Below are 18522 nucleotides of genomic sequence, written 5' to 3'. Positions count from 1 at the left end.
GGGGTCCTGAGCATAAAGCACCCGATACGGGTCAAAGCGTTTCCATGCGGATGCCTTGAAATCTATTTTCTGTAAATAAAGGGGGGAGACAAGAGAAAGGACAATGATGCTTTGGATCCCAGCTGCCTCCCGAGGGGGAGTCGCGCCGTTGTTCCAAGCCGCGTCCGTGTGATCTTTGTCTCGCCCGGGAACGTCACGGTGAGCGGTCAGAGGAGACGACCGTGCCTGCTGGTTCTGTCGCCCGGGCGGTGGGGGGGGTCCAGGATCAGTGCTGACCGCGCAGCATCCCATTTCCAGCAGAGTCCAACGTGAAATGCCACGCTGAAAGATTGATGACCGTTCCAAATGCCATCTCTGGGGGGCGAGGGGGTGGGAAATAACGTTTCCGGGACACTGACTGGACCTAAGAAATTGTTGCTGGAAGCTTAGCTTCCGTCAAGCAAGCCCCATACTGAGGAAAACCTACAGAAGCGTCATTTCGCCCCAGTGTGGTATCCGCGTGAATGTGACTTCACACGTGGGAGAATACTTTGTATCTTCATGCATGGGGGAAGAATACTTTGTATCTTCATGCACAGGGGAAGAATACTTTGTATCTTAATGCACGGGGGAGAATACTTTGTATCTTCATGCGTGAACGATAAATCTGTAGGCTAATTGTTTCAACACATATGCTAGCTTTGTGTAAATGTCAACAACTAAAAATATGTGTCTGTTCTTTTTTTTTTTTTTAAGATTTTGTCAGAGAAAAAGCCAGGGGGCACGGCAGACAGAGAAGCAGGCTTCCTGCCGCGCAAGGAGCCCGAAGTGGGGCTCCGTCCGAGGGTGCTGGGATCATAACGTAGGACCTGGGATCCTGACCTGAGCCAAAGGCAAATGCTTCACCGCCCAAGCCCCGCAGGTGTCCCTGTCTATATTCATGAAAAGATTCAAAGCCGTCTTCGTGTGTAGGACTCTGTAGGGGAGGTTGGAAAAACTTAGCGTGGACAGGATTCGACAGTCAGTATGTCCAGCTCTGCAGCTCTGCAATCTCTTGGGCAGGTACGGGGCTCTGACCGTGTCGCACAGACGCCGCCACAGATGACAGGGGGGGCTGGCGGAGGTGGCTGTGTTCTCACACGCTTTCTTTGGAGACCCTGGACTCCCCGTCTCATATACGTTTCACGCCCCACAAAACAGTGTTTTCGCAACCATTTGAACATGGGGGAAACATTTTTCCTGGGCTCCAGAAACAGAGAGGGGACAGTCTTACAAGCCAGTGTTGGCAAGCCCAGTTGTACTCAGAAAATGGGTATTAGGGCTTGCTGTGGTGTATAGGAGGGACCCATGGAACCCCTTCTCCATGTCTCATTGATGACGCGGTGTGCACCTCCCCGTGACCGCTGTCTGAGTATTTGGGGAGCATTCACATGGTGTTGTACAAGATCGGACATTGTAGGGACAAGATGTTTGGGGGTTCACCTGACCCCCGAAAGGTCTCATTTGTCAATGGGGAGCATCCTATAGGAAGGGCAGCTCCCCCCGGGGGAGGTGAGCGATGAGGCACAGGGCGGCTCCTTTGTCATTAAGATGTTAAGGAGAGCACTGCCAGGAGTCAACAGGCTCAGAGGAAGGAGCACGGAGATGCTTTTCGAGAAGATATGGGTTCCCACTGCTAGGGGAGGCTCCCAAAGATGGAGCCATGTCGTGGGGTCAGAGATACGTTGCCTGGGATGTGGATTCCCACTCTCCACCAGCTGGCTCGTGTCCTCAGGAAGCGGATGAAGTTCCCAGTGTCCACACCTCCCCGTGCAAAATGGGGGCTCAAAGGACAGGTTCCTAGGGTGACTGAAACAGCTCTTGAGTTTGGAGGAGCTTTGCTGCTGGTGGGCGGAGGCTAGGAGAGCTGCTCAGGACCCCACACAGCCCAGCCCCACCACAGAGACCCTCCCAGCCCCAACTGGCAGCCTTGGGAGCTGCAGAAACCCTCCTTGCGGACTTAATCTTCTCTTTCTTCCCGGAATACATTCAGTGGTCTTCTACGTTCAGGGAGCCGCGTTAGAATGAGAATTAAAGAGAAGAAAAAGAGAAAGACCTTTTAAGGATTTTTTTTTTTCCCCTATTAAATGGAAACCCCACTGCAGAGGTTTCTCCTACCTCAGGAAACAGCCACGGAGGCTTAAAGCCTTGGCTTGTGTCTATTCTTAATGCTGAGCCGCTTCACCGATTCATTTTTCTATTGTGATTTCTGTAATTTGTTCCTTAAAAGGATCATTGGTTCCTTTTCTCTGTTTCAGAAACAAACTTTTCGGGGGTTTTAGAGGAGAATTTATTTTCTAAGCGTATCGTTCATGCAGGAGCTCGCTCTGCGTTCTGACACAGCTTTCACAGCCGTAAGCACCTGCTCAGTCGACTTTTATTTTTACTCCCCTAGGAAACCACCGGACTTTTTGCAGCGAAATGCTTTGAATCTGTGTGTGTGTGTGTGTGTGTGTGTGTGTGTGCGCGCGATTTTAGTCTAGAGGGGACCGGGACATTCTCCGGACCCAGCCAGAAGAGCTCGGGGAAAAAATGGACAGACTCAGTAGCTAATTAAAAGTATGCAGCTGAAAAGGCTCATGGTTTATTCATGATAAACCAATACACACTCATTATTCTTCCCTAATGTTTGGATGTGAAGTGGGGGTCTTTCGGTGGGGACCACGATATGTGTGCTTACATACCTCGTGACCATATCCATTATATCTCACCAACATGAAGCCATCCTTGAGGGCTATGTGAATGTGCTTCACAGTTTAAAACATGGGGTCCGAAAGGCAGCATCTTAAACTTTTCCCTTCTCCTTGAATGGACTGGCGATCGTCAAGAAAAGACTTGAATCTTATCTCTGATATTTCTCTCTTTTTTCTCCTCCCGAAAAAGGCTTCGCGAAATTAAAGTTTTCTTATGAACCCCCCCCCCGCCACCAAAATGTCCTTTTTATGAGACATCATGTTGTTTGACAAGACCTGCTAGCAGGTCCCTTGATGTACTCTGCTTATATATGTACTAGGAGAGTAATTTTTTCATCCTTTGGTGACAGTGAAAAGGTGCTTTCAAGGGGACGGTCAATGCTCAGTAGGGATGTTTTTCTGGTAGCAAGTACCCACGAGAATACACACATTTCGGGGTCAAGATCGTGCCAACCAGGGAAATTATGGTCAGCGTGTTGTGTGTCTCCAAGAAAGCAAGATTCATGATCAGATACAGCGTGAAAGAAAATGAATCAATCCTTCTAAATAGTAATCAAAAGCAACCAATCAATGTAACAAATCAATCAATCAAACAGAGATGGTTCCGTTGACTGACTGATCGTCAACGGGAGGGCGCCGTGGTGTCCCAAGCGTCCCGATCAGAGGCAGCAGGAACAGGACATCAGCTGCGGAACGTCCCTCCCAGGAACCTTGCCCTGGGATCTGATCACGAGGAAGGGAACGCACAGACCCAAAATGTAGCACATTGTCACAGATAGTTGACCTGGATTCTTCCAAAATAGTCAGTGTCGTGGGACACAGCGGAAGGTCAGGGACTGTTCTGGGTTGGGAAAGGTTTGCCTGAATGTGGAGAGGGTCCCAGATGGGGGTGGTGGTGGGGGGACCAGGAGAGACGGTTACGTGGAGACCGTGTCGAAGCTGAGTGTGCCGATTCGGCGTTCGCGTGCAGGGCCGGTGTGACGGCCTCGTGCTTATGGAGGAAATGTCCTCGTTCTGGGAGACCCACGCCAAGCTCTTCAGAGGGTGACGGCGATGGTTTCTGCAGACATATCCCTGGCGAAACGTCATGACGCACAAGCACAAGTCCATTTTCCATCCTCTCTTCGGATGCAGAGAAAAGGTATGCGTGGACGTGCGTGTGTGCATATGCGTGTGCGTACCTGGGGAGAGACAGCAGGCGAGCACGCAGTGCAAAGTGCGAGCCGTCCGTCAGCCTATGTGGAGGAGGATACGTGAGTTTGTTTTTCTTTTTAATTATTCAGTGAGTTTGGAAGTTTTGCAAAGATAAGTCTTGGGGAAAATACATGTGCAGCGTCCCTGTCCTGTTGTCTGGGGAGCTGTTTGGGTCCCATCGGTGGTGGTGGTCGGAATTTTGTGCAGGACCCGGGTTCAAGAGGCACGTGTCGTGTGCCTCGGGGATGCCAAGTCTGCCACGACGCTGAGCGTATCCTGGTCCCATCTGTGATGGACGGGTCCTCATGCTGTGTGCTTGTGGGCGGTGCTTGGCAAAACCTCGTCCCTGGAACTCTGAAGATGGTGAACCCTGTGTCTCTGTTGGGTGATGTTCACAGAAAACCGTGGAGGCCATCATGCCTTCCGTGTGGCCTCTCTGTGTGGTACGCAGTGTTTCGTGAGTCACTGTCCATCCCTGACGGGGTGCGCGGCACCACTCGGGCCAGGCAGGGTGCCATCGTGGGAGCACAGTCAGGTCGCGGAGGAAGGGTGGTGTGGCTTGGACCGGCCATTCCGCCTTTGCCGATGCGTGGTTTGCCGAGGCAGGCCGGGCTCCGGGGGCCTGGGCCTGTGTGTGCTGGCTTCGGAGCAGAAATATCAGAGCCCACCTTGCTTACCTCTGACCAGCAGCCCCTGGCTTCAGAATCTGGAGCAGCAATTTCGTTGTCCGTTTCTGTCAACGCGTGTCTCGATACCTAAGGAATAAAGCGTTCCGTTGAAGAAGGCATCTGCACACACACTGGCGTCCAACGCTTCGTTTGCGAGCTTGACATCTGTTCGACGGGACACGTGGAGGACGCTGGGCCCCCTAGGTCGTGCTTGGCACACTGTTCCCGTCGGAAGCGTGAGGGAGCTCCATGGGAAGCCTCCTCGCGCCCGGGGACAGGGGCTCACGTTGACCCCGCCGTCTTCTAGCGCAGCAGCTCTGAGTTTTGTGTCTGTTGGACTTTGTTAGGAGCGAAAGATGCTGTGAGTGAGCGCAGCGGCAGCTCCCGGTTTGCCTGCCTGCCCTGTTTTGGGACTGTTTTGGGACTGAGGACCCCGGGGGGTGATGGAGGTTTGATGACTGACATCAAGACGTGCGTCTGTCCGTGGTCGCAGCTGGGTCTTCGCCACAGTTCGGTGAGCGGCATGGCCGTCCAGACACGGGGACGGACAGCAAGAGCAGGGACACATGCCTTACGCTGGAGGACGGGGCCTTCAGAGCACAGAGCTCTCTCATGCACAAGATCAGCCGCCACCAGCATTGCTTTCCAGGTGTCCCTTGTCTGTCCATCCATGTGTCCCTCCGTCCATACTGGCACGGCCAACCATGCCTTGGGCTGAGCTGTCCTCCGGTGACAGGTGTGCGACACACTTGCCTCCTACTGGACTGTGTCGTCCGCGGGAAGCCAGACGCATTTCCTCCAGCCTCGGCCCGGTGCTCCCTCTGGCCGTGCTGGGGCTCTCCGGTGGCTCCCCACTAGAATGGAAATGGGATTCTGCAACCAGGGCCGGGAGGGGCTCCACTGTGGGTGTCCTACCAGCTCTGGCCCTAGCAGACACATTGCATGATAAAGCTCTCCCACTTAGCAGGCACTGCCCCCCCCCCCCAGGGCTCCACCACCAGCCAAATTCTCCTGGCTTGAGGCCTCCGGCTGGGTGAGGCGCCCTTCCCCCTGCAGACATTCCTGCCCCGTGTGGGATGTTAATCCCGTCTCAGAGGGGATCATGGGTCCCATCCTGATGCTTGGAGTCACCTCTGTCTGCAGACCCGTTGCACGCTCTGGGGGCCGGAAACACAGTATTCCCTGCAATGTCCCAGCAACGCAGAGAACCTTGTAGCTGTGGAGTCTGTAAGCGTTGAACGCATGAGTGGGAAAGGATGTTTCCGATGGTCATAGTAGTGGTAAATTTGGTTCCTTCGACTTTTAGTCAAATAAGGTTACTTGCAAAAAAGAGGGGGGGAGATAAGGTTTCTGATAGAATTTGGCCTGTCACGTACCCCAGTGTAGAGAATGGTCTTTAACTGTGGGGTGCCCCGAGCTGTGGCTTTGCCCAATAGGACGGGGTGGGCACTTGTTAGCGGTGATCTCTCCTTAACCCATGGGGGTTCCTCCCAGGAGCCAGTGCATCTCGGTCCCGGAGGAGGCGTGTGCTCTTCTTGTTTCTTTGTGCACAGAACCAACACTTTAAAGTCGGGTCCCTGAATTTCCTGCCGAGGTAATCCTGTAGCTGACAACACTGGAAAGGCACAAAGGCAGCCCCTCTGTCTGCACCCCGTGTGCGGTGTTATGTGGATTAGGATTCTTTTTCCCTTTCAAAAGCTTCTTTTAAGCGTCTCATTCTAAGAGTGAGTTCTGTGCAAAGACCGTCAACTCGCCTGTGGTTCCGGGTATGAAATAGGAGACGGGCTGGGGGTCAGGAAGAAATCCGTAACGTTCATTGTCATCTCTCCGGAGGAAGCGTCGGAAGACACGCGTGAGCTGCCTGTGGTCAGATCGGTTTTATAACATGGGCACAGTCTTCTAATTTTAAAGCAGTAATCGCTTGATGAGGAGCGGTTAGCATAATGCTGTTGCAACTGTACTGTGGAGACAGTTTCCGACTCTTTATTAAGTCTGGGCTCGGCCCCTGTGCGACCCTCTGTCTCTATTTTATTAAAATCAACGCTGAGATTGACTACAGGATGGAAATTGACCATCGAATATCACGTTTTCCTGGTATCCTTCTTCTGTAACCTAAGAGGTGCATTCTGTCTTTGAACTCTACATTGTTTTTACATGTTTTTAAACATTTTTACTTATTTATTTGAGTGACAGAGAGGGCACGAGCCGGGGGGATGGGGTAGAGGAAGAGGGAGAAGCAGGCTTCCCGGGGAGCAGGGAGCCCGACGTGGGGACTCCATCCCACGACCCTGGGATCCTGACCTGAGCCGAAGGCACACACATGACCCACTGGTGGTTGGGGAGCCAGGAGACTTCAGTTATCTGTCTCGTTTGTGTATTTCAAGGTCTCACACTCGGGAAGGGGGAGATCAAGAGCTCGGTTCCTGTGTATTCACAATAGTGGCTTAGAGGTCGTTTCCGTGATGACTCATGGGCGTTCTTGGCTTTGAAAAAGAAGCGTGAGACTCGTTCTTCTGAGGGACAAAGAAAAAAACATGGACTCCAGAACACCTTTACCTCCAAAGAACATTTCTGTGTGCAAAAAGCGGGAAATGGCCTCACTATGTCCATAGCTATTGGAGACGTTACTAGGGCAGTGCAGAGAGGTCTGTTTTAAGTGCATTTAATAATGCTGAACATCGGGACTCCTGGGTGGCTCAATAGTTAAAGCCTCTGCCTTCGGCTCAGGTCATGATCTCAGGGTCCTGGGATCGAGCCCCACATTGGTCTCTCTGCTCCGCAGGGAGCCTGCTTCCCCCTCTCTCTCTGCCTGCCTCTCTGTCTACTTGTGATCTCTCTCTCTCTCTCTCTCTGTCAAATAAATAATCTTTTTTAAAAAGGCTGAACGTCATACAATAGCTACAAGCGCTTGTGATTTTCTACTCAGATTTAGTTCACGTTTCAACTATCAGAGAACTTTCTGAACTTCTATTTCCCCCTACCCGTAATACTAATCTTTAGTTTATTTGAAAGATGATTCTAGGTCATCTTCCTAAGGAATGTCAAAAACTGAATTAATCCCCATAGTCTTGTTTTCTTGTGAATCATCTGACCATAGTATTTAAGGGACATTTTTTGTGGTCTGTGTTCTTTCATGGCGTTGAAAAGTGTGCAGGAGGTATGAGGTCATTCCCTTGGGAGAACTCTTTGTCAGACTTGCAGGAAATGTTGAGGTTGCATATGGGAACTCTAGACTTTTTTTTTTTTTAAGATTTTATTTATTTATTTGCCAGACAGAGATCACGAGTATGCAGAGAGGCAGGCAGAGAGAGAGAGAGGGAAGCAGGCTCCCTGCTGAGCAGAGAGCCCGATGTGGGGCTCGATCCCAGAACCCTGGAATCATGACCTGAGCCGAAGGCAGAGGCTTAAGCCACTGAGCCACCCAGGCGCCCCAGAACTCTAGACTCTTGTATCTCGAATCGTCTTGTGGTGTATGTGACGGGGACAAAGGCACGTTTCAGCTTTCCCTGCCTCATCGATGGGATGGACACCTTCACACTCTCATTTCCGGTGACAGGCCATAGCCTAGAAAGGCAGTGAAATGAGCTCCATTCTTTTTCCTCCTCTGTTTGGATGGTTGTTGGGTTCCGCGTGGAACTTGATGGGATAAGAGGGAAAAAAAAGATGGGGAGACGCAGGAGAGGGGGTCAGTCTGGTTTGTTTTTTATGGAGGGATGGGAACGAGTCTCCAGCAGTGAAGGTACATGCGGAGTGCCACGGTCGGCGCGTTTCGCGAGTGCCGAGTCTGGTGGTAGGAGCCTTCATGGGTCTGCCCCAAGCACATAAGTCCTAGTGGGTTTTCCAACCCATCACACACAGCCTGTCAGACGGTGAAACTCTCAGACTCAGCAGCACAGATGCTCTTTTAAGAACATTCCCAGCGTGAGAACCCAAACTGATTTTGTTTTCTTAGCCTCTCTCTCTTGCACCCATCCAGGGATGCTTCGGGGCAGAGCAAAGGTGCAGGAGGTCACTGCGCTAACCGCAGTCGGTAGGCGTCAGCCCCTTCTCGTACTGGTGAGGGCGTCACTTTGCACCCAGCCTGCGTTCCACCCGTGCTGCGGGACGATGTCCCGTCCCCTTCGTCCGTGCCACTCTTCAGTGCCCTCTTCTGGGTGGCAGTCTCCCCGCAAGTGGCTGGTCTTCCGTGGCTTCTCTGTGTGTTTGGGGGGGATCCCGCTGCGGGAGGGGGCCTCCCCGGAGGCTTGTCACCCTGATCTTGGGACACACTGATTGAGATGCTTCCCATCCTGCTGTTGAGGCTGCAGAGCCTGGACCCACCCACCATGTAATACGAGAACAGAGATTTGGGACATGAACAGGAGCCGTCCCCAGACTCTGGGCTCGTGGTGCTGCGGGCAAGGAGGGACCCGCACAGTCATGACAGTCTCCTTCCTAACGCCCCCCGTTCGCGTCCACGGTGCCCCCACTGCAGTCTGAAACACTGTCTGTGCCTTTGAACGCTCTCCCTCTTGTCCTCACACGCTTTGGTGGGGGTTTTCTGCTTCTCCAGTTAAACATACTGAAAGAATTGCGGCAAAGGAAGCGTGTTCATGTCTGGGGAAGGCGGCCGAGATCCCGGGTCGAGGCTTTCGTCGGATGGTTTGAGATCCGCAGCTTCAGGGGACGTTGCGCCGTTGTCCTCAGGTTTCTTCCACGAGGGAAGAACTCCGGAGATGAGAAATCGGCGTTAATTCAATTCTCTCGCGATGAGCATTTATTAAGCATTTACCATGTGCTTGTCTTAAGAGAATAAGCACTTAAAAGGATTTCTCTGAAAAGAAAATCTTTCTCTTTTTTTGTTTATGATTACATGACAGAGAGCAGCTGCATAGCATTTGACGGAATATCATGATTTAAAAATCAGAGCTCATCACGCTGAAGTCGTCTCAATTAGGTTCTCTTCAGGCCAACGGGAAGCCCGGGTTCATTGTCTTTTTATTCCCATGAGTGTAAATCATCATATTGGAGGAGTTCTGTAAATTTAATTGTGACATTGGATCCTTTGGCGCAAAGGAAGTATGATTAAGTTGTACTCTGGAAGCCTTTTTCTGGCTATAAAAATAAGTAGAGTATTTGATAAAAGCAAGAATTTTATTTGAAAACCATGTTAAAACAAACAAACAAAAAAAAACTTCTGGCTGACCCACGCCTGAAAAGTGGTGTTCTTGTTGTGGTTGTTTTAAGATTTTATTTATTTATTTGACAGACAGAGATCACAAACAGGCAGAGAGGCAGGCAGAGCGAGAGGAAGGGAAGCAGGCTCCCCACCAAGCAGAGAGCCCAAGGCAGGGCTCCATCCCAGGACCCCGCGACCATGACCTGAGCCGAAAGAGGCTTTAACCCACTGAGCCACCCAGGCACCCCTCAAAACTGGTTTTAAATGAAGTTCTGTATTCCTTCTTTCCAATTACATGCATGTATCTCTACACACAGGTACAGCTCTAACATACACATCCATGTTAAAGCCTCTGCCTTCAGCTCGGGTCATGATCTCGGGGTCCTGGGATCGAGTCCCGCATCGGGCTCTCTGCTCAATGGGAAGCCTGCTTTCTCCTCTCTCTGTCTGTCTGCCTCTCTGTCTACTTGTGATCTCTCTCTCTCTCTCAAATAAATAAATAAAATCTTTAAAAAAAAATAAGAATTTATGGGCTGCATAATATTTTATGATGTAATTGACTTACGTTTCCGCAATGTCTTCAGCTTTGCGGATTTCTACTGTTGGTAAGCATGTGTTGGTAAGTCACGTGTGTGTGTCCCTCCGCATCTTCCTGAGATGAACTCCTGGAAACTTAAACGCCGGTTCAGAGACTGTGAAACTCGTGACATACCTGATTGTCAGTCGTGCTCCCGAAAGTCTGTCTGACTTTGATTTGCACAGTCGATGAGCACGCGTCCCCATGACCTGCCCCCCTTTGCAAGAGACGGTGTTCGCACAACGTAGTATTAACCCCATCAGTAGGTCACAAGCAGCATTTTCCTTGTGTGTTCATTTTAATTTTCGATTCCTAACAGGACTGGGTATTTTGTGACGTTTCTGTTTGTTTCTAATTGGAGGACGTGTCTGGTTCCTGTTTTCCCTCCCATGATTAATTTCTTCCCTTCCCTTCTGCTTTCTTCTTAGCTTATAATAATGACCTGCTTCCTTTGAACCACTCTGCGGCTGCCCATGGTGTGTTCCACTCTGGGTTCTTCTCGAGGACGGTTCCCGGGGCCTCTTGTTGCCGATGAACAGGATTGGGTTCGGACATGTCGGGTGCTCAGACCTCATGGGAAGAGAAAACAGAAAGACCCTGTCTGGGGTCATGTTCCCATAAAACCTTGCCCTGCCTTGAGCAAGTTTGGGATTCTGCAGCCCAGCCCAGTGAAGACAGGTGAATTCCGTGTGCTCTGGGACGTGGCTTCCGTCCGGGGGAGTCAACGTTGAGACTAAAGCGTGATTGCTGCCACAACACCAGCCTCCCGAGCTCACGGTCAAAGAGAGAGAGAACGGGGATTTAATTATAGCAATTCTTATTAATCAGGTTTTGCTGTTTCCCCCCCAAGACAAATGTGACATTTCTCTACACTTCGTGTTTGGGGATGTCCCTGAAGAGTGTGTAACACCCAGAAAGGCAGGCAACAGGGCGGGAACGCTCTGTCCCCACGCCAAGGGGTAGGTTTTTTGGAAGCAGAGGCCAGCGGTCAGTGCTGGGTGTGTGCACGGGCTCTGTTCCTGGGTCCCCTGTGCTGGTTGTGCGACGTCAGCTTGGAAATCATTTTCCCTTGGAATTTGGGGACTGTTGTTATCTGACACGATTCGGCGTGGCTGTGGAAACACCAAAGCCGCTGGGAGTCTCTCTGTGGCTGTTCCACATTGCCGTTTGCATGCAAGTACGACCTTTCCTTGGCCCTCCGTGTCCTAAGGCTCCATGATAACCGGCTTTTCCTCCGGGTCTGTTTTCAGTCGTGCATTTGGACCCGTGCTCATCCGTTCAACGTGGACCCTCACTTCCTTTAACATCTGTCACTGTGTCTTGTGTGACTGCTTTGGGAATTTATCTGCGCATGGGGTGCCTCTCTCTTCTCTCCGCTGGTTGGACCTCTCTTTCGGAGTCCCAGCTTTCCTGGCTTCTCCCCTGTTATCAATCACCTTGATGTTTTGTTCTGTCTCCCTTCGAGAGACCCTCCATTTCCTCTTCCCGGCTGATTGATTTCCTCTGTCCTGTGCTGTATTTCCAAAACTTGTGTTATGTTCTCTAAAATGGGCTTTTTTTTTTTTCCCAAGGCATCTTTTATTTGTCTACTTATTGATTGATGGATGGGTTGGTTGATGATTTTAAGATTTTTTTTTTTCTTTCTTCCTTTTGTCTCTGACCCTCATGTTGGAGACCCCTCGCAACGGTCTTCTGGTCCTTTGCCTGTGTTTGTAGAGAACAGGAAGGTCCTGCATTTTGCAAAGCCAGGGGGAAGCTCTGTGCTCATGGGGACGTTTACGGAGCTCTTGCTTGTCTGAGAGCTGGCCTTGGCATCCGGGACCTGCAGCTCTCCAAAGCCGTTGTCCCGGAAAGCCCAGTATTCCGGAACCAGGACTGGCAGGAGGAGGTCCCTGGCCCTGTGGGACATTGTGGCCCACCCCATTCCGGTATCACGGGCGCTGCCCAGGGCCCTTGGCTTTCCAGCCCTCCTGATTCTTTACTCAGAGACCCTCTAGGGTCTGCTTGCCATGCTCCAAAATCGCTGCCTGGGTCTTCTTTCCGTCTGCCTTTGCCCGACTGACTTGGGAGATGCTAACGTTTCCTTAGTGCAGTTTTAAGTGTTGTGTAGAGGATATTGTTGGTGATGCATGTGTCATTTTACCCTTAAAACTCTCTGCTGCTGGTGCCCTATCTGTAGAGGAGCAGTTTCTGTAGCAGCCAGTAAGGGACTGGACCTCAGGATGGCTGGGAAGTTTCCTGAGAGCCACCCAGGTGACCCGTTGAAGCTGACGTTGGCTCCCAACTTCACGTATTGCTTATTTTCATGTACAGTGTCTGTTCGGGCCATATGACACAGTTGATATGCATATGTGACCTACATGATGGACATTTCAAAGGTTTCATCCTCGTGCTTTGATAAAACGATTGTGATCTCAGGGTTGTGAGATCAAGCCCCACGGCCAGCCCCGCATCGGGCTCCGTGCTGAGCATGGAGACTGCTTTAGACTGTCTCTCTCCCTCTCCCTCTGCCCCTTCCACACCTCCACACTCTCTCCCTCTCTCAAAGGAAGATCTTGTCCCAGCTCTCAGGAATTAAAGCTTTTCTATAACCCTAATACTAATAAGCATCAAAGAAAAGGATGGGTGCCTCCGTGTTGGATAAAATATCCTATATCCTAAGGGGAACATTATCCACTTCTGTATCGTAAATGGAAGGACGTGCTAACCCCAGTTATGCTGAAAAATTGTGTTGGGACCTGACTTCTTATTTGTCAGATCGCACGGACCCGTGGCTATCAGAGAAAATAATGTATGCGTTTACGTTTGCCGAGCGAATTGATATCCTTTTCCTGTAATCCATTTTGAGAGCTTACAGATTTGATTAAAAATCATACCTGTCCCCTCCCGTAAAGTAAACATGTTTTTAGGAGATGATTGATTTCCCTGCATGGCTCAGGACTCAACGTTAACATCGCATCACCCATTCGAAGCACGGTGATTGGGTGCGAATGCGTGTCGTTCCCGAATTTCTTCGGGATCCTGTGTAGAATTGATGACCTACTATGCCTTCTGTTGTATAGTTTCCAGCTTTTAAATTGTGTTTGAAAACAATTAGAGATTCAGAGATCGATACAAAACAGGAGAGCAGGGAGGCGTCTTGGGTAAGGGACTGTTGTTTTCGACTGCTTCCTGGACTTCTAGTCCTAGAAATTCCGGAATGATGAAAATTCTCGCTGTCGCCCTCTGTGTCCTGCCTCCCGTCCTAGCTTTCTTTCCTCGCAGCCTCCCTCCCTTGGCTGCTTCCGAGGACTCTTCCCTTGTCTTCCGGGTTAACTTTCTAGGGCCAGTCTCAGAAAGCGCGGCAAAGCTGGTCAGACGGCAGACGGCGGAAGCTAATGATGACCCAACCCTTCGGTGGTCAGAAGTGGGGGTCAGCAGGCTGGCACCAGGGTGTCCACACGGCCAGTCCCTCCGGGAGCGTCTAGGACAGGATCCGTTTCTGTGCTGTGCGCGGCATAAGCCCAGATTCTTTGCCCATCTCAGGGTCTTTAACTGAAACACCACGGCAGAGTCCCTTTTGCTTTCTAAAATGAGATAATCACTGGTTCTGAGGGTTAGGACCTGTCTGTCTCTGGGGGGGCTGGTTTTTGTGCCCGCCCTACTTCCCTTTGTTCCTCCTGCTCTGAGGCTGGTCCACGCGGACGCGTATCCTGGGCCTTGATCGCGTGCCCGCGGCCGGGCGGGTGTCTGTAGCATGGTGGCTCCGTGCAGATGGTCCCCTACTTGTGACGGCTTGACTTGGGTCCTTTCCACTTTTCGTGTTACGAGTCTGCAAAAGCAGTCGGGAGTGCGACTTTGGATCCTTTCCCAGAGGAGAGGCAGGCAGCCCTGGGCTGCGAGGCGACGCCCGGCAGAGGCAGCTCCCAGCCAGTCCCGCCGTCACGGGGGGGCCGAGAACCGGCACACTGACAGGCATTCCGGCCCCAGACGGCCATCTGTTTGTCACTTTTCGCGTTCGGGAGAGGACACAGTCAACCCTGTATTCTAGAAAAAGGCCGTGTTAGAAGATCCTGCCCAGCCGCGGGCTCACGGAAGGTCGGAATGCGCCGACGGCAGGCTCGGCTGCGCGGGGAGGCTCCGTACGATACGTGCCTGCAGTGGGTTTTTCAGTTTCCGGTGTTTTCCACGTACGGTGGGTTTTTGGGGACGAGTACACCAGCAGAGTTGCACGATGGTCTGTCCGTATTTGGAGACAGACTGCAGAAAAAGAATTGGATGCAAGCACAAAGGGCACAGAATTCTTTCTTGCCTAAGTGGGTCACGTCTATGCATTTATCACCCAAATATCCCTAGTCCGAGATCTGCGTCATTTGCATAGGAGCGCGTGTGCGTTAACGTTGATACGCACTGTATTTGTGGCTCTGTTTGGTGATAAGCAGTAGCTGCAGACCGCACTCTTGTATTATCTCCCAGTCTCTGCGGGTCACGAGTCCATGCCTGGGATAGATCCATTGAGCCTCTGCCCAGGCGACCGCATCCAGGTGTCAGCCAGACGCCCTTCTCCCCTGAGGCTCAGGATCCTTGTCCACCTTCGGGGCTGGTGGCAGGATTCAGCTCCTTGCTGTTGGGGTGTGAGGTCCCTTTTACCTTGCTGCCTGTAGACCCTGGGCCACCTTCGCCTCCGGTGATTCCAGAGGGAGCTGGCCTCCATAGGCAGCTCCTATCAGAGCTCTGGATTACTTCTTCCAGGCCAGCTGAGCACTTCTGGCTTCCCTGAGGAAGCCGTCCCATGATTGGGTCAGGCCCACCCAAGGTCACATCCCCTTTGAATGAACTGAAAGTCAACAGAGTCATTGCGTTACAGGAAAGACCTCCATCGTATTCAGAGGTCCTGTCCTCCCCTCAGGGGGGTGGGATTAGACAGAGCATGCACACCAAGGTAGCGGGATTATTGCTGGCCATCTTGAGGTCCTGCCTGACACTCCCCAGTCTTTCTGGGCTCTACCCTTTGAACCTCATCCCTCTATAGGACGCAGTGCTCCGTGCAAACAGCCCTCTGTCTCTGTCTTATATCCGCAGTGTTGTCTTCTGTCCTGAGCTGCCGTCACTTGCTGAGATTCCCAGGAGGCCCCGAGGTAGCTGCTGGTGGGGTTCAGGGAGCAGGCTGGCCTGCTGGTGGACTCAGTTAATGCCGGCTTCCTTGCTTTGCTCCCCTTTCCCTCCCTCCCTTCCTCGTTCGCTCTGTTTCCCGCTTCCTTCCTTCTTTTTTTTTTTTTTTAAAGATTTATTTATCTGATAGAGATCACAAGTAGGCAGAGAGGCAGGCAGAGAGAGAGGAGGAAGCAGCCTCCCCGCTGAGCAGAGAGCCCGATGCGGGGCTCGATCCCAGGACCCCAGGATGATGACCTGAGCCGAAGGCAGAGGCTTTAACCCACGGAGCCACCCAGGCGCCCCCCTTCTCTTTTTGTTTCAGGGCTGGAGCAGCCCCTCCCGGCCCAACATGGGTGGGAGGCGTGTGTCCAAGGGTAAGACCCAGGCTGGGATGGAATCCAAACCCTCGCCCTTCCCTTTAATCTCCGCTTCCCTCTGGGGCCTCCCCCACGCAGATCTACGCAGCCAATGGTCTCTGTGCGTTCCTGTCTCTGTCCGCCCATCCTGGGACCCGTCAGAACCTGTCAGGACCACGCCAGCGAAGAAGTGCCGTGTGGGCTGTGGTCAAGGGGAGCTCACAGGATGGCTGAGTTATTGGAAGGTTTCGGGGGAGAAGGGCATGAGGTTATCAATCCTTTGGAGAGCAGGAGGTCTCAAGCTAGACTTTATCTCATGGAGAGTTTACTACTCATAGTAGGGGATTTTATGTCCTGTTTCCGTTGGACTGTGCGCCTTCTTGCACTCAGAGTGAGTTATTCTAAATAGGTAAGTCTTCTAGGGGAGGTGACCCCTCTGAGATCACCAGCATGCATCCTTACGTACCCACATGTGAACCACAGCTCTGCCCTTTTGCTGCAAGGGACCAGGACGGCCCTGAACGAGTTTCTTGCTAGCAAGTGCAGTGTGTTAATGAATTTGCATGACATACTTGTCATCAGCATTAAATGTAATGCTTGCGGTTTAAGGATCCACACACCTCCTTGCTGTTGGAAATGCAGCCTAAAGCAGTTTGTGATCAGCCCACAGGTTTGCTCTTGTTTCTTTTTCCCTTGTAAAAATCGCCTCCATCTCTGACTGTGGGAAAGGAACCATATACACAGCCGTCTTCCCAGGCTGGTGCCTTCCTACTTTATCGAATCCCGCTGGGATTTTTGCTTCTCCCAACGCATCCCTGCCTGTCTGCTGCAAGGATTGTTACTGCTTTTGTTGGAGGACTGCGTGGGCTCTTTCGGACCTTACCGTGTAAAGGATTTATCCGTAATCCTATATCACAGAAGCTCCCGTGGGTGAGCACTGAGAGAGCTACACAGACACCTGATTGTGGGTCCTTTTGAGTTCAGAGGACATCCCGTGCATCCCGTGACAGAGACCTCCGTATCTCCGATAGATCAGAGACACTGGCAAGGATCCGCTGGCTGATTAAGGTGGCTGACCCAACAATCTGGGCTCACATACTGTTCCACAAGATCACGAGGACATGGGAACGGAATTCTGGAATATTCCATATGTTTTAGCAGATAATTATTATTTCTTTTTAAAAAAACTTTTCCTAAGTCTTTCATTTTAATTCCAAACTGGTACTTGTTTTTGTGCATTTCCGACGGGGATGTAGGAGCAGGAACATTTTCCCTTCTTCCCTTCGTAGGTTCTTTTGGCCATTCTATTAATGACATTGGCGTAAGACCGATAAACAGAGAAAAATTTAATTTTATGCATATGTGCGGGGCTCCAAGATAGGCCATTGAAGCGTATGTACTATCCTGAGCTCAGGAGAAAGGGGTCACGGTCTGGGGCTTCTCAGAAGAGGAAGGGAATTTGCAGGAAGAGCAGGTGTTGGTGAGGGTCACAGAGAGAGATCCGAACACATAGGGCCTGGCCAAGCCTCCCTGAGCCTCCCCCAGTCAGCCCAGACTCTGTGCTTCTCTCGGACGACAGGGACCAGCCCCTCTGTCTAAGTTCTCCCAGGCAGGGAAGGGGGAGGTACAAGGCTCTTCCTGAATCTTTTGGGCTTTGAACGTCTTCAGCTCATAACAAAACACGTGCCCACGTGGCCCATTTGGGGAAGGCTCGTGCCGAACCCCCTCTGTGGAAATGGTAAGAGTAAACATCATTATTTTGCATCCAAGGGTTGAGTTTCTTAAGAGTCGTTTTATTTTTATCAAAAACAACCTTCAACCTGAAGAGTCCATACCAATGTATATACACATATATCCATGTGCATACACATGCACACGTATACATATATACATGCATATACACACATGTACGTATACACACGTATACACATATAAACACACTTGCAATGCACAGATATACATCTGCAAATACACACACACATACACAATGCACACCTACATAAGTGTGTATATATATATGAGGCACCCTCATGGGAATTTGGGAGGGTCATTTCCTGCAGCCTGGGGATTTTCTCTGTCCTTTACCACACATTCTCCTTTGCGTAATCGGTCATAAAATACTCAACGCAACCATGTATAAAGTAAAATAGAATGCTCTTTGCAGCCACAACGTGATGCTTGGGGGTACCATATGGCTGGGCCCCTCTTGTCACAGTGCTCTGTGAACGGATTTGGGGTCCACGAGTACTGGACTAGCAGCCGTTCATTCCATCAGTCACTTGCCACACATCCTTGAGCTGGTGGTACCACCAGTCAGGTTGACTCTCCATGTCTGTACCATAGGAGACGTCCCAGAGCCTGCCATGCTGGTTGCTGGACGTGGAGGGTGGTCTCAAGTTGCTGGACATAGAGGGCGGTCTCCGGTTGCTGGACGTGGAGGGTGGTCTCAAGTTGCTGGACATAGAGGGCGGTCTCCGGTTGCTGGACGTGGAGGGTGGTCTCCACTAGTTGGATGTGGAGCGTGGACTCTGGTTGCTGGACGTGGGGGGTGGTCTCTGTAACAAGGTACTTAGCTTTCATCATTAATGCTATGACACTACTATAATGAGCTTAGTTGTAGCATGTGTAGTTGAGTGTGTGGACATGTGCAGAGACCCGAGCGCCATCTCCTGCGGCAGAGTCCGTAAAAACAACGGTTTGTTGAATAAGTAAAACGTGAATATTT

At 51.3% G+C, this 18522-nt stretch overlaps 1 protein-coding gene across 11 annotated transcripts in view; it reads left to right on the top strand.

Annotated features, from left to right (window-relative positions):
* LOC309856867 (steryl-sulfatase-like) overlaps positions 1-18522 on the top strand; it is a 490902-nt gene that overhangs the window by 39882 nt on the left and 432498 nt on the right. The window contains exon 1 of one of the 11 annotated variants that reach the window (XM_082718641.1): positions 3789-3852. The exons of 9 other annotated variants lie outside the window; for them this stretch is intronic. The gene's annotated coding sequence lies outside the window, so the exon portion shown is untranslated. Of the gene's footprint in view, positions 1-3788; positions 3853-3891; positions 3965-18522 lie in introns of those variants that run through there. One more of the 11 variants, XM_082718640.1, reaches the window with a different exon arrangement.

Source organism: Mustela nivalis (assembly GCF_964662115.1).
Source record: "Mustela nivalis genome assembly, chromosome: Y".
In the NCBI taxonomy this organism is placed as follows: Eukaryota; Metazoa; Chordata; class Mammalia; order Carnivora; family Mustelidae; genus Mustela; species Mustela nivalis.
This window is presented reverse-complemented; position numbering and strand designations above follow the sequence as displayed.